The sequence below is a fragment of the Panthera uncia genome, chromosome X (assembly GCF_023721935.1).
Source record: "Panthera uncia isolate 11264 chromosome X, Puncia_PCG_1.0, whole genome shotgun sequence".
Classification (NCBI taxonomy): Eukaryota; Metazoa; Chordata; class Mammalia; order Carnivora; family Felidae; genus Panthera; species Panthera uncia.
This window is the reverse complement of record NC_064817.1, coordinates 62,100,913-62,118,174: the sequence shown is the minus strand read 5'-3', so window position 1 is coordinate 62,118,174 and position 17,262 is coordinate 62,100,913. Positions and strand designations below refer to the sequence as shown.

The 17,262-nt window shown below is 36.4% G+C and overlaps 1 pseudogene; it reads left to right on the top strand.

Moving 5' to 3' along the window:
- The window catches only part of LOC125931334 (SUMO-conjugating enzyme UBC9-like), a 41,052-nt pseudogene extending 24,185 nt beyond the window's left edge, over positions 1-16,867 (top strand).
- The last annotated feature ends 395 nt before the right edge of the window (positions 16,868-17,262 follow it).

Sequence of the window (17,262 nt, the reverse complement as noted above, 5' to 3'; positions counted from 1 at the left end):
CATAAAGCAACCTATATTTATGTCTATTTTACATTGATAACAACTTAAGTTTGAATGCATTCTAAGGTTTTACATTTCTGCACTCCCCCCAAAAATTTTGTTTTTGGTGCCACAATTTACATTTTTTACATTGTGTGTCCACTAACAAGTTATTGTATAGTGATTTTTTAACTTTTTTTTCTTCCAACCTTTATACTAGCTTTATAAGTCATTAACCCACAACTTTTACAACATTAGATAGGCTGTTCTGGATTTTACTATTCATTTGCCTTTACAATGAGCTTTATATTTTCATATGTTTTCCGGTTACTAATTACCAAACTTTTATTTCAGTTTAAATAATTCGTTAATTTGTAAGGTAAGTATAATGGTAAGAATCACCTTTATCTTTTGCTTGACTGGAAAACTCTATGTCTCCTAAAATTTTGAAGGACAACAAATTACCACTTTAAGCATCTTTTCATTTGCTTACTAGCTATTTATGAATCTCATAATATGAGATATGAGATATGTCTGTTTAAATTTTTGACCTATTTTTGGGGGCTTCTGGGTGGCTTAGTCAGCTAAGCATCCAAATCTTGATTTCAACTCAGGTAATCATCTCATGGTTCATGAGATCAAGCTCTGTGTTGGTCTCCATGTTGACAGCATAGAGCCTGCTTGGGATTCTTTCTGTCCCTCTCCTCTCTGCCCCGCCCCTACTCATTCTCTCTCTCTCTTTCCCTCTCTCACTCACACACACACACACACACACACACAAACAATAAACAAATACTCTTTAAAAAATAAAAATAAATCAACATTTGACCTATTTTATTGGATTTTTAGTTTTCTTATTGTTTAGTTTAGAAATTTTTTGTATATACTGGATACAATTCCTTGATTAGGTATGTGATTTTCCAATATTTTCTCTAAGGTTTCGGCTTATCTTTTCATTTCCTTAAAAACTTTTGGAGAAAAGAGTACTAAATTTTGTTGAATCTCAATCTATTTTTTGTGGATTTGTTATTTTGTTATCACATCAAAGAAATTTTTTAACCTAGGATCACAAAGGTTTTGTTCATGCTTTGGTCTAGACATTTCATAGTTTTAAGGGTTGCATTTAGGTCTATGTTTCATTTTGAATTAAATTTTATTTATGGTGTGAGGAATAAAATCAAGTTATTTTCTTCTTTCTTCTTTTTTCTTTTTTTCTTTCTTTCTTCCTTTTTGCACTTGGATATCCAATTGTTACAGCACCATTTATAGAAAAGATCACTCTATCACTTCAGTATCATCTTTGTGTATTTGTTAAAATTTAGTTGTCTAGGGCGGCGTAGGAGGACTCTGAGCTCACCGCATCCTGCGGATCACTTAGATTCCACCCACACCTGCCTAACTAACCCAGAAAATCGCCAGAAGACTAGCAGAATGGATTCTCTGGAAGCAAGGGTAGACGACAGGTCCACAGAAGAGGGTAGGAAGGGCGGAGAGGCGGTGCGTGCTACACAGACTGGCGGGAGGGAGCCAGGCAGAGGGGCAGCCCGCAAGCAAAGCAGAGCCCCCGAGTCTGGCTGGCAAAAGCGGAGGGGCCGGACGGAGTGTGTTCTGACAGCAAGCGGGACTTAACATCTGGAAGGTTATAAGTTAACAGCTCTGCTCAGAGAACGGGAGGGCTGGAGGACAACGGGAGGGAGAGTTGTTGAGCCCCGGATGATAGAGCACAGCTTGGCAGGGAACAAAGGCACTCGCCAGCACCATCTCCCTCGCCCATCCCCCAGCCAAAATCCCAAAGGGAGCCAGTTCCTGCCAGGGAACTTGATTGCACTGGGCAAACACTGAACACTGTGTTTCTGCAGATCCATCCCTCCGGCAGGTCTGACTCCCTCCCGGTGCCACAGGGCCCCTCTTAAAGCTGATCTCCGAAGGAAGAGCAAGCTGAGCCTGCCCCTCCCGACCCTGTGCACCTTGCCAATCCATGCCAGCTAATACGCCAGATCCCTAGCACCACAAGCCTGGCAGTGTGCAAGTAGCCCAGACGGGCCACGCCACCCCACAGTGAATCCCGCCCCTAGGAGAGGGGAAGAGAAGGCACACACCAGTCTGACAGTGGCCCCAGGAGTGGGCTGGGGGCAGACATCAGGTCTGACGGTGGCCCTGCCCACCAACGCAAGTTATTCAAGACAGCACAGGGGAAGTGCCCCACAGTCCCGCACCACTCCAGGGACTATCCAAAATGACAAAAAGGAAGAATTCCCCTCAGAAAAACGTCCCGGAAATAACGACGGCTAATGAACTAATCAAAAACGATTTAAACAATATAACAGAAAGTGAATTTAGAATAATAGTCATAAAATTAATCGCTGGACTTGAAAACAGTATAAAGGACAGCAGAGAATGTATTGCTACAGAGATCAAGGGACTAAGGAAGAGCCAGGAGGAGCTAAAAATTGCTATTAATGATCTGCAAAATAAAATGGAAACAACTATGGCTCGGATTGAAGAGTCAGAGGAGAGAATAGGTGAACTAGTAGATAAAATTATGGAAAAAGAAGAAGCTGAGAAAAAGAGAGATAAAAAAATCCAGGAGTATGGGGGAAAATTAGAGAACTAAGTGATGCACTAAAGAGAAATAATCTACGCATAATTGGTATTCCAGAGGAGGAAGAGAGAGGGAAAAGTGCTGAAGGTGTACTTGAAGAAATCATAGCTGAGAACGTCCCTGATTTGAGGAAGGAAAAAGGCATTGAAATCCAAGAGGTACAGAGAACTCCCTTCAGACATAACTTGAATCGATATTCTGCATGACATATCATAGTGAAACTGGCAAAATACAAGGATAAAGAGAAAATTCTGAAAGCAGCAAGGGATTAACGTGCTCTAACATATAAAGGGAGACCTATAAGACTCGTGACTGATCTCTCTACTGAAACTTGGCAGGCCAGAAAGGAATGGCAGGAGATCTTCAATGTGGTGAACAGAAAAATATGCAGGCAAGAATCCTTTATCCAGCAAGTCTGTCACTTAGAATAGAAGGAAAGATAAAGGTCTTCCCAAACAAACAAAAACTGAACGAATTTGTCACCACTAAACCAGCCCTACAAGAGATCCTAAGAGGGATCTTGTGAGACAAAGTACCAGAGACATTGCTACAAGCATGAAACCTACGGACATCACAATGACTCTAAACCCATATCTTTCTATAATAACACTGAATGTAAATGGACTAAATGCAACAACCAAAAGACATAGGGTATCAGAATGGATAAAAAAACAAGACCCATCTATTTGCTGTCTACAAGAGACTCATTTTAGACCTGAGGACACCTTCAGATTGAGAGTGAGGGAATGGTGAACTATTTATCATGCCACAAAATCAAAAGAAAGCTGGAGCAACCATACTTATATCAGACAAACTAGACTTTAAATTAAAGGCTGTAACAAGAGGTGAAGAAGAGCATTATATAATAATCACAGGGTCTATCCATCAGGAAGAGCTAACAATTATAAATGTCTATGTGCCGAATAAGGGAGCCCCCAAATATATAAAACAATTACTCACAAACATAAGCAACCTTATTGATAAGAATGTGGTAATTGCAGGAGACTTTAACACTCCACTTACAGAAATGGATAGATCATCTAGACCCACGGTCAATAAAGAAACAAGGGCCCTGAATGATACTTTGGATCAGATGGACTTGACAGATCTATTTAGAACTCTGCATCCCAAAGCAACAGAATATACTTTCTTCTCGAGTGCACATGGAACATTCTCCAAGATAGATCACATACTGGGTCACAAAACAGCCCTTCATAAGTATACAAGAATTGGGAAGATACCATGCACACTTTAGGACCACAATGCTATGAAGCTTGAAATCAACCACAGGAAAAAGTCTGGAAAACCTCCAAAAGCATGGAGGTTAAAGAACACCCTAGTAAGGAATGAATGGGTCAACCAGGCAATTAGAGAAGAAATTCAAAAATATATAGAAACAAATGAAAATGAAAATACAACAGTCCAAACGCTTTGGGATGCAGCGAAGGCAGTCCTGGGAGGAAAATACATTGCAATCCAGGCCTATCTAAGAAACAAGAAAAATCCCAAATACAAAATCTAACAGCACACCTAAAGGAAATAGAAGCAGAATAGCAAAGACAGCCTAAACCCAGCAGAAGAAGAGAAATAATAAATATCGGAGCAGAAATAAACAATATATAATCTAAAAAAAAAAACCTGTAGAGCAGATCAACGAAACCAAGAGTTGGTTTTTTGAAAAAATAAACAAAATTGATAAACCTCTAGCCAGGCTTCTCAAAAAAAAGGGAGATGACCCAAATAGATACAATCATGAATGAAAATGGAATGATTACAACCAATCCCTCAGAGATAGAAGCAATTATCAGGGAATACAATGAAAAATTATATGCCAACAAAATGGACAACCTGGAATAAATGGACAATTCCTAAACACCCACACTCTTCCAAAACTCAATCAGGAGGAAATAGAAAGCTTGAACAGACCCATAACCAGCGAAGAAATTGAATCAGTCATCAAAAATCTCCCAACAAATAAGAGTCCAGGACCATATGGCTTCCCAGGGGAGTTCTACCAGACGTTTAAAGCAGAGATAATACCTATCCTTCTCAAGCTATTCCAAAAAAACAAAAAGGGAAGGAAAACTTCCAGACTCATTCTATGAAGCCAGTATTACTTTGATTCCTAAACCAGACAGAGACCCAGTAGAAAAAGAGAACTAGAGGCCAATATCCCTGATGAATATGGAGGCAAAAATTCTCAATAAGATACAAGCAAATCGAATTCAACAGCATATAAAAAGAATGATTCACCATGATCGAGTGGGATTCATTCCTGGGATGCAGGCTTGTTCAACATTAAGAAATCAATCAGCGTGATACATCATATTAATAAAAGGAAAGATAAGAACCATATGATCCTGTTGAAAGATGCAGAAAAGGCATTTGACAAAATTCAGCACCCTTTCTTAATAAAAACCCTTGAGAAAGTCGGGATAGAAGGAACATACTTAAAGATCATAAAACCCATTTATGAAAAGCACACAGCTAATATCATCCTCAATGGGGAAAAACAGACTTTTTCCCTGAGATCAGGAACATAATAGGGATGTCCACTCTCACCCCTGTTGTTTAACATAGTGTTGGAAGTGCTAGCATCAGAAATCAGACAAGAAAAGGAAATTAAAGGCATCAAAATTGGCAAAGATGAAGTCAAGTTTTCACTTTTTGCAGATGACATGATATTATACCAGGAAAATCCGATAGACTTCACCAAAGGTCTGCTAGAATGATACATGAATTCAGCAAAGTTGCAGGATACAAAATCAATGTACAGATCAGTTGCATTCTTATACACTAATAATGAAGCAACAGAAAGACAAATAAAGAAACTGATCCCATTCACAATTGCACCAAGAAGCATAAAGTACCTAGGGATAATTCTAACCAAAGATGTAAAAGATCTGTATGCTGAAAACTATAGAAAGCTTTTGAAGGAAATTGAGGAAAGATATAAAGAAATGGAAAAACATTCCATGCCCAATGATTGGAAGAATAAATATTGTTAAAATGTCAATACTACCCAAAGCTATCTACACATTCAATGCAATCCCAATCAGAATTGCACCAGCATTCTTCTTGAAACTAGAACAAGCCATCCTAAAATTCATATGGAACCACAAAAGGCCCCGAATAGCCAAAGTAATTTTGAAGAAGAAGACCAAAGCAGGAGACATCACAATCCCAGACTTTAGACTCTACTACAAAGCTGTCATCATCAAGACAGCATGGTATTGGCACACAAACAGACACATTGACCAATGGAATAGAATAGAAACCCCAGAACTAGACCCACAAACGTATGGCCAACTCATCTTTGACAAAGCAGGAAAGAACATCCAGTGGAAAAAAGACAGTCTCTTTAACAAATGGTGCTGGGAGAACTGGACAGCAACATGCAGAAGGGGGAAACTAGACCACTTTCTCACACCATTCACAAAAATAAACTCAAAATGGGTAAAGGACCTGAATGTGAGACAGGAAACCATCAAAACCCTAGAGGAGAAAGCAGGAAAAGACCTCTCTGACCTCAGCCGTAGCAATTTCTTACTTGACACATCCCCAAAGGCAAGGGAATTAAAAGCAAAAATGAACTACTGGGACCTTATGAAGATAAAAAGCTTCTGCACAGCAAAGGAAACAACCAACAAAACGAAAAGGCAACCAACGGAATGGGAAAAGATATTTGCAAATGACATATCGGACAAAGGGCTAGTATCCAAAATCTATAAAGAGCTCACCAAACTCCACACCCGAAAAACAAATAACCCATTGAAGAATTGGGCAGAAAACATGAATAGACACTTCTCTAGAGAAGACATCCGGATGGCCAACAGGCACATGAAAAGATGTTCAACGTCGCTCCTTATCAGGGAAATACAAATCAAAACCACACTCAGATAGCACCTCACGGCCAGTCAGAGTGGCCAAAATGGACAAATCAGGAGACTATAGATGCTGGCGAGGATGTGGAGAAACGGGAACCCTCTTGCACTGTTGGTGGGAATGCAAATTGGTGCAGCCACTCTGGAAAGCAGTGTGGAGGTTCCTCAGAAAATTAAAAATAGACCTACCCTATGACCCAGCAATAGCACTGCTGGGAATTTACCCAAGGGATACAGGAGTACTGATGCATAGGGGCACTTGTACCCCAATGTTTATAGCGGCACTCTCAACAATAGCCAAATTATGGAAAGAGCCTCAATGTCCATCAACTGATGAATGGATAAATAAATTGTGGTTTATAAACACAATGGAGTACTACGTGGCAATGAGAAAGAATGAAATATGGCCCTTTGTAGCAACATGGATGGAACTGGAGAGTGTGATGCTAAGTGAAAGAAGCCATACAGAGAAAGACAGATACCATATGTTTTCACTCTTATGTGGATCCTGAGAAACTTAACAGAAACCCATGGGGGAGGGGAAGGGGAAAAAAAGAGGTTAGAGTGGGAGAGAGCCAAAGCATGAGAGACTCTTAAAAACTGAGAACAAACTGAGGATTGAGGGGTGGGAGGGTGGGGAGGGTGGGTGATGGGTATTGAGGATGGCTTTTGGGATGAGTACTGGGTGTTGTATGGAAACCAATTTGACAATAAATTTCATATATTGAAAAAAAAGTAAATAAATATTAGTTGTCCATAAATGTATGGATGTATTTATTGTCTGTGTATTTTCTTCCATTGAACTGTTTGTTGTTTTGCCAATTCCATGGTGTATTGCTTAATATAGTTTCATAATAAGCCTTAATATCAGGCAAAAAAATACAATATCTTTGTGTGAGTCTCCTTGGGTTCATCTTGTTTAGAACTCTGTAGACTTCTTGGATCTGATATCTCTTTCTTTCCCCTGTTTAGGGTAGTTTACAGTCGTTATCTTCAAATACTTTTTCTTCCCCTTTATCTCTCTCTTCTTCTTCTGGGACACACATAATGTGAATGTTATTTGACTTGTTGTTGTCCCATAAGTCCTTTAAGCTATCTTCACTCCATTCTTCTTCTCCTTTTCTTCTTTCTCCTTCTCCTTCTCCTTCTCCTTCTTCTCTGATTGGATGACTGCTCTGTGTTTGAATTCACTGATCCTTTATTCTACTTCATCCAGTATGCTGTTGAGCTTTTGTGTTTTATTTTCAGTTCATTTATTGTATTTTTAAGCTCTGTGATTTCTACTTGGTATGTCTTTATATTTTATATCTTTTTTTGGAAATTATTACATTTTCTTTCATTGATCTGACATTAGTACGAATATTACCTTTAATTGGAATGTTTTATCAGGTAAGTCACTTCTCTCCATTTAATTAATTCCTTTTTTTCTGGGTATCTTGTTCTTTCATTGAGAACATTTTCTTCTGTTTCTTCATTTTCCTTGACTGTGTGTGTAGTTTCTATTTATTAGATGATGCAGCCTCCTCTCCCAGTCTTGAATGTGCGTCTCTTGTAAGATATGAGCTCTTTCATTCAACCCTGCCCAAACTCTTGGTTGTCTCTCAAATATTATGATTGTCAACAGGACTCCCTTATCCTTAGTGGTTTACAATAATTGGTAAGTCATCTCAGTGTCCCCAGAGGGATGTTCTCAGACATCACCTAGGTCCAGGCTTATTGGAGGTTATACCCTCCAGCAATAAATTTAAAAATATGAAAATATATCTCTGTCTCTGGAAGATGGGTGCTTCTGTCTTCCTTTTTGCAGAGCCCTGGAGATAATAGCCAGTTAAAAACTCTCTCTTTGTTACCTTTATATTGAACCCATGAACACAAGCCTTTCTAGCCACCAGAACCATACTGTCAATGGATGTGTTCCCTGGGTGGCAGTCACAAAAACCAGATACAGTCTCTTTTCTTGGTAACTATTGACCTTGGAGTAACATGGGGCAGAGGGAGAGTACAAAGTTGGTGTCAACCAGTCTCTCCAGTGTCTGGAGAGAATTGTAGTCTGCCTCTAGATGTGTGTTTAATTAGAATTGGCTGCCACTGTGCTACGCTCTGGGGTATATGAATGTAAGTCCCCACAGATCCCTTAAGAACTGTTTCTTAGTGTCCCATTACCTTGTGGATCTTATGGACTCAAGCTCCATCAGATTTTAAAGATAGATGATTTGGAGGATCATTTCTCAGCTGCAGGTCTTAACATTGGGATTCCAGATGTATGGTTCAAACCCTTTGCTTCTCAGGGAGAAGTTCTGCATTTAAGCTCCTCCCCCCACCCCCACCTCCTGTCATGGGTCACCTTGCTGTGGGTGAATTTATGGCAAGATTGTGTCTCAGCCTATCTTACCCATTTCATTTTTTCCCCTTATTCACATAATGTATACAAGTTGCCAAATGAATTAGGGATTCTTTCAAGGGAAATTGCTCCACATGTAGCTGAAGGTTCGGTATGCCCATGGGAGAAGATGAGTTAAGGATCTTCCTATATTTCCATCTTGAACCAGAACTTAATACTTTTTTAAATTAATTCTTTAGGAATTTATATATATAAGATGCCTTGTGTGAATACAGGTAGTTTTGCTTCTTCCATTCCAATTTGGATGCTTTTCATTTATTTTTCTTATCTACGTGCTTTGGTTAGCACTTACAGTGTAATGCTGTTGTGAATAGCAGTAATGAAAGTAGACACCCTTGAATGGTTTCTAATCACAGGGAGGGAGCTTTAAGTTTGGGTATGATTTTATCTGTCAGTTTTTCATAAATGTCCTTTGTCAGTTTGAAGAAATTCCTTTCTATTCCTAGTTTAGTGTGTGTGCGTGTGTGTGTGTGTGTATTATCCAACACTCTATCCCCAAATAGAAGACTACACACTCTGTTCAAATTCACATGACATCCAGGAAAATCAACTATGTTTTTTATCATAAAATAAACCTTAACAAATTTAAAGAATTTAAACCAAACTAAACATGTACTGAAAATAATGAAATAAAACTCTAGAAATCAATAATAGAACAATCACAGGAAAATCTCTAAGAAATTGGAAAATAAACAACACATATCTAGTTAATTCATGGGTCAAAAAGGAATTCTCAAGAAAAAAAATATATACCAGAATTTAAATAAATATACAAAATGAAAACATAAAGCTATCAAAATTTCAGGGTCAGAAAACAAGAAGTTTCTTATCAGGGCTGGAGTGGGAAGAATGGGTGACTATAAAGGGAGCAAGGTAAATTTTTGGCAAGATGCAACCTTTGCATATCTTGATTGTGGTGATGGTTACATAACTGTATGAATTTTTGAAGACTCATGAAACTGTATACTAAAGCATGCATTTTGCTAAATGAAGAACATAAGAAGAAAAAAAAAAAAGAAAGTGCATTGTCTTTTGTCCAACAGCTTTTCTGCATCAATAAAGATGATTATGTGACTTTTTCCCCTCCACTGAATTAATGTAATGTATTAAATAAATTATTTTTTTCATGTCAAATTACTATTGCATTCTGAAATAAAATCCACATTGCAATGACATATAATCTAATATGCTACTGTATTTGGTCTGCTAGTGCTTTCTTGGAGGTATTTGTACCCATCTATATTCATAAGGAAAATTGGTTTATAATTTTCTATTCTTTTGATGTATTTGTTTGCTATCCAGATACATCTCAAAGAGTAAGTTGGAAAGTGTTCCCTGTTTTTTTAATTTTTGGAATATTTTGGAAGAAATTGGTGTTAATTCTTTAAAAATTTTGGTAGAACTTGGGGCGCCTGGGTGGCTCAGTCAGTTAAGCATCCGACTCTTGATCTCAGCTCAGGTCATAATCTCAGGGTTTCATGGGTTCGAGCCCCACATCAGGCTCTGTGCTGGCAGTGCTGAGCCTGCTTGGGATTCTATCTGTCTGTCTGTCTGTCTGTCTCTCTCTCTCTCTGCCTCTCCCCAATTCGTGCTGTCTCTGTATCTCCCAAAATAAGATAAAATTAATAAAAAAATTTGGTAGAACTTAATAGTTAAGTCTATATGGATTATGGTTTTTCTTTGTTGTGAGGTATTTGACTGTTGATTTCATTCATGCATGTATTATATGTCTTTTTAAGATTTTCTATTATTTGTCCATTTAATTTTGATAGTATATGTGTTTTTAGGAATTTGTCCATTTTCTCAAGGTTATAAAATTTGTTAACATAAAATTGTTTATATTATTGTATTATAATTATTTTTGTTTTTGTAATCAGTAGTAATGTCCTTTTTATTTCTGATTTTAGTAAATTTAGTATTCCCTTTTGTGTGTTACCCATCTACTTAAAAGTGTGCCAATTTGGTCAATTACTTTCAATGAAATATTTTAAATTTTATTTATTCTTGGGGCACCTGGGTGGCTCAGTCAGTTAAGCGTCTGACTTCAACTCAGGTCGTGATCTCACGGTTTGTGAGTTTGAGCCCCGCGTCAGGCTCTGTGCTGACAGCTCAGAACCTGGAGCCTGCTTCAGATTCTGTGTCTCCTTCTCTCTATGCCCCTCCCCCATTCATGCTCTTTCTCTGTCTCAAAAATAAATAAACATTAAAAAATTAAAAAATATATATTTATTCTTTACATTGTTTATTTCATTCATCTTTTCTCTGATTCTTATTACTTTCATAATTCTGGTAGTTTTAAGTTTGGCTAGCTTTTCTCTTTCCAGGTCCAGATGTTGTAAAGTTAGATTAGTTGGGTTAATAATTTGGGATTTTTTTTTCTTTACTGTAAACATTTATAATTGTACATTTCCTCTGAGAAATGCTCCCATTGAATCTCTTAGGTTTTGGTATATTGTGTGTTAGTTTTAATTTCTTGTAAATGCTTCTAATTTCCCTTGTCATTTCTTCTTTGACCCATTGATTATTTAAGAATAATTTGTGTGGGCACCTGGGTGACTCAGTCTGTTAAACCTCCGACTTCACCTCAGGTTATGATCTCACAGTTCATGGGTTTGAGCCCTATGTTGGATTCTGTGCTGACAGCTCAGAGCCTAGAGCCTGCTTCGCATTCTGTGTCTCCCTCTCTTTCTGCCCCTCCTCCACTCATGCTATCTTTCTCTCTCAAAAACAAATAAACATTAAAAAATTAAAAAGAGTGTAATTTGTGTAATTTCCACATATTTGTGAACTTTTTAATTTTCATTTTTTTAAGTTTATTTATTTATTTTGAGAGAAAGAGAAACAGAGTACAAGCAGAGGAGGGGTAGTGAGAGAGGGAGAGGAAATCTTAAGCAGGCCTTACACTGTCAGTGCAGAGCCCAATGTGGGGCTTGAACCCATGAACTGTGAGATCATGACCTGAGATGAAATCAAGAGTTGGACACTTAACCAACTGAGCCAACCAGGCGCCCCTTCGCTTTTCCATTTTTCAAAGTGATTTCTAGTTTTAATTCATTTTGGTCAGAGAAGATACTTGTACAATATAATCCTTTAGATTTATTGAGACTTGTAGCCTAAGATGTGATCTATCTATGGGAATATTTAATGTACAACGCTGGTGTTCTGTATATATTTGTTGAGTATCATATGTTTTTCTTGTACTCTATTTTCTTATTGATCTGTCTTATTGTTATGGCCATAACTGAAACACAGTACAGTAGGCACCTACTATTACTATCTATTTCTCCATTCAGATCTTTCCATTTTTACTTCATATATCATGGAGTCCTGTTGTTGCATACATGTTTATAGATGTTATATGTTATTGATTGATATCAACATACAATATTCTTTTTTCTCCTGTAAAGTTCTGTGACTTAATGAAAGTCCATTTTTTTTTCCTGCTATTAGCTTAGCCACCTTATCTCTATTTTGATTACTATTAGCATGAAATATATTTTTCCAACATTTCATTTTTGACTTGTCCTTGAATCAGAATTGAATTTATTTAGTCAGAACAGAGTTATCATGTTTGTAAAAATCAATTCTTCTTATAAATTAGATTTTTTTATTAATTAATTAATTTTTTTTATTTTTTGAACTTTTAAAAAACTTGAGTAGAGTTGACACACCATGTTATATGAATTTTAGGTGCACAAAATAGGGATTTGACCAGCTTGCTCACTACAAGTGTAAATACTGTCTCATTACATCACTATTACAATACTATTGACCATATTCCCTATGCTGTGTCTTTTATTCCCATGAGTTATTCATTCAATAACCACAACCCTGTTATCCCCCTCTCCCCTTCAGCCATTCTTCCCAACCCCCCACACCCTCCACTCTGACAACCTTCAGTTTGTTCTTTGTATTTATAGGTTTGATTTTGTTTTTTTTTTTCTTTATATATTTTTTAGATTCAACTTATGAGAGGAATTATATGGTGTTTGTCTTTCACAGTCTTACTTATTTCACTTAGCATAATACCTTCTAGGTCCATCCATTTTGTCTCAAATGGCACAATGTCATCCTTTTTTATGGTTGCATAATATTCCATTGTGTATGTACATATGTATGTATCACATCTTCCTTATCTAATCATATATTGATGAAAACTTGGGTTGCTTCCATATCTTCACTATTATAAATAATTCTGCAATAAACATAGGTGTGCATATGTCATTTTGAATTAGCTCCTTTAGTTTCTTTCCATAAATATTCAACAGTGGAATTATTGGATCATGTGGTATTTATATATTTGATATTTTTAGGACCTGCCATTCTACGCTCTCCAAAATGGCTGTATGTATTTACATATCCACCAATAGTTGATGATGGTTCCTTTTTCTTCACATCTTTGCAAATACTTGGTATTTCTTGTCATTTTTATTTTAGCTATTCTAACTGGTGTAATGTGATATCTCATTGTGGTTTTGATTTGCATTTCCTGATGACTACTGATGTTGAGAATCTTTTCACGTATCTGTTGACGATCTGTATGTCTTCTTTAGAAAAGTCTCTATTCAGTTTCCTGCCCATTTTTTAATCAGATTTCTCGTGGTTTTTTTGGTGTTGACTTGTATAAGTTTTTTGAATATTTTCTATTTTAACCCCATATTAGATATATTATTTTCAAATATCTTCTCCCATTTGGCAGGTTATCTTTTTGTTTTGTTGATAGTTTCTTTTGCTGTGCAAAACCTTTTTATTTTGAAGTAGTGCCAATACTTTGTTATTGCTTTTGTTTCCCTTCCTTAGGAGACATATCTAGAAAAAGTTGCTGTGGCCAATGTCAGAGAAATTACTGCCTGTGTTCTCTTCTGGAATTTTTAGTTTCATGTCTCACATTTAGGTATATAACCCATTTTGAGTTTATTTTTGTAAATGGTATAAGAAATTGATCCAATTTCATTCTTTTAAATGTAGCTGTCCAGTTTTCCCAGCACCATTTATTGATGAGACTGTCTTTTCCCCATTGTGTATTTTTGCCTCCTTTGTCATAGATTGATTGGACATATAAATGTGGGTTAATTTCTGGAGACTTTATTCTGTTCTATTGATCTATGTTCTTATTTTTGTGCCAGTACAATACCATTTTGCTTACTACATCTTTATAGTGTCTCTTGAAATCTAGTGTTGTGATACCTGTAGTTTTTTTTTTCTTGCTTGAGATTGCTTTGGTTATTCAGGGTCTTTTTCTGTTGTATCATAAAGATTTTAGTATTATTTGTTCTAGTTCTATGAAGAAGGCATTGGTGTTTTAATAGAGATTGCATTGAATCTGTAGGTTGCTTTGGGTAATATGGACATTTTAACAATAGTAATTTTTCCAATCCGTGAGCATTGATATCTTTCCATTTGTTTCTGTCACCATCAATCTCCTTCATCAATATTTTATAGTTTTCAAAATACAGATCACCTCTTTGGTTAAATTTATTCTTAGGTATGTTATTTTTTGTGCAATTGTAAATAATGTATTTTTTTAATTTCTCTTTCTGATACCTCATTATTAGTGCACAGAAAAGCTATCAATTTCTGGTTATTAAAGTTATGCCCTGACATGCTAATGAAGTCATTTATTTTAGTAGTTTCTTGGTAGAGTCCTTACGGTTTTCTATGTATAGTATCATGTCTTCTGCAAATAGTGATAGTTTAACTTATTTTCCAATATGGATGGCTCTTATTTCTTTTTCTTGTCATATTGCTGTGGCTAAACCTTATAGTACCATGTTGAATAAAAGTGGTAAGAGTGGAAATCCTTGTCTTGCTCCCAATCTTAGAGGGAGAACACTCAGTTTTTCACTTTTCAGTGTGCTAGTAACTGTGAACTTTTCATATATGGACTTTATTATGTTGAAGTAGGTTTCCTCCAACCTTAATTTTGGTGAGAGTTTTTATCATGACAGATGTTGAATTTTGTCCCATGCTTTTTCTCAATCTACTAAGAAGATCATATGATTTTTATAATTTGTTCTGATATATTGTGTGCTTCTGACTGAGTTGCAAATAAGGAGCCATGATTTTATCTCTAGAATAAAGTCCACCTGATTGTGGTGAATGATCTGTTTAGTGTATTGTTGTACATGATTTGCTAGTATTCTGTTGAGAATTTTTTCATCTATGTTCATCAGGCATATTAGCTTGTACTCTTCTCTTTTTTTATGATGTCTTGGTCTCGTTTTGGTACCAGGGTAATGCAGGTTTTGTAGACTGCATAGGAAAGCTTTCTTTTCTAATTTTTGGAATAGTTTGAAAATAAATATTAAATCTTTAAATGACTGGTAGAATCCACCTGTGAATTCATCTTCTCTTATACTTTTATTTCTTTATAGATTCAATTTTATTATTTGTAATCTGTATGTTCAGATTTTCTACTTTCTCCGGGTTGGTTTTTGAAGATTACTACATATTTAGCCATTTATTCTAGGTTTTTCTTTTTTTTGAATATGATTTTTTTTGCACTTTTGTCTTACAATCCTTGCTAATCCTGTGATATCAGGATTGTCTTCAATCCTGTCTCATTTCTGATTGTCTTTAGTTTGGTAATTTTTTTTCTTAATGAGTCTGGCTAAAGGTTTTTCAAATTTATTTATCTTTTAAAAGAATCAGCTTCTGATTTCATTGTTTTTTTTTCTACCTTTTTTTTCAGTCTCTGTGGCATTTATTTATTTCTGCTCTGATTTTTATTATTTTCTCTTTTCTACTCACTTTGGGTTTTTATTGTCCTTTTTCCCCTAGTTATTTTAGGTGTAATGTTAGATCGTTTATTTGAGCTTCTTCTTGTTTCTTGAGGCATCCCTGCATTGCTATGCACTTTCCTTTTTGGACAACTTTTATTATGTTCCAAAGATTTTGACCAGTTTGTTTTCATTTTCATTTGTGTCCAGGTATTTTTTAATTTTTTCTTTGATTGCTTTGTTGACCCATTAATTATTTACTATCATTTTGTTTACTCTTCACATGTTTGTGTTTTTTCAAGTCTTTTTCTTATGAATTATCTCTAGTTTCATACTTTTGTGATCAGAAAAGATGCATGGTGTGATTTAAATATTCTCAAAGTTATTGAGGTTTGTTTTATGGCCTATTATGTGATGTATTCTGGAGAATGTTCCAAGTGCACTTGAAAAGTATGTGAATTCTTGGATTTTTGGATGAAATGTTCTGTATATATCTGTTATGTCCATGTGGTCCAATGTGTAATTCAAAGACATTGTTTCTTTGTTGATTTTCTGTCTGGATGATCTATCTATTTCTGTAAGTGAAGTGTTAAAGTCCCCTATTTTTCTTGCATTACCAACAATTTCTCTATGTCCATTAATATTTGCTTTATATATTTAGGCACTCCAGTGTTAGGTGCATAGATATGTACAATTGTTATACCCTCTTGTAAGATTGATCACTTGGCCACGGAATGTGCTTTGGGGTGAAGTCTTGAGACAAAGAAATCACCACCACCATCTCATCTATATTGTTCACCAAGCCTTGGCCACAAAAGGAACTTTGGATTAATATGGGATTGCCCTCAGTAGAATCACCCAGAAGCAGAAAATCTGGAGAAAGGACCACCTGTTTGGCTTTGTTGCTGTCCCAACAAAAAATCCCAATGGCACAATAAACATCATGAACTAGGAGTATGCCATTCTAGAAAGAGACTCCATTGGAAAGAGGCTTGTTTAAACTACAGATGCTTTTAGTTTAAAATTCACCTCCCTCAATGCAAATTTGAACTATCACTGTTTTACCCCAACTTGGACCCATCAGACACTGTGTCTGTCCATCTTTAAAGACATAGACTGTAGGCAAGCCATCATGATTAAGCAGATCTTAAGAACACAAGACCTTCTAAATGAACCAAGTATCCCAGACCCAACTCAAGCAGAAGCCTACAGGATTTACTGCCAAAACAGAGTGCAGTATGAGAAGGTTTGAACACAAGCCAAGAAGTTTGCACCTTCATAAGTGGTGACCATGTGGCATCATAAGAAGGAAGGGATTGGTTTGGAAAGAATTTGTGCACAACAGTTTTGCAAGTTTAACATTGCTCTGTTCAATTACAATTACCTGGGGGGAGAACTGGGAGTACACAATTTTACATTTCCACAAGTGGTACACAGTTCTTGATTCACTGAAGTGCCTGGTTTTTCACACAGGATCTCTTCCTAAGTCTTTTGTATATTTGATTGTGATGTAAAACTTGTTTTCATTTTAATATTGATGTCAGTATTTAACAGCTGTATCATTATAAACTTTTATACAATGAGCCCCCTTGAACTAGATTCCTTTAATTGCAAATTCAGGAATGCTTCACACCAATTAGAGCTGCACTTAGCCTCCAGCTGGCCTCTAACCTGCCT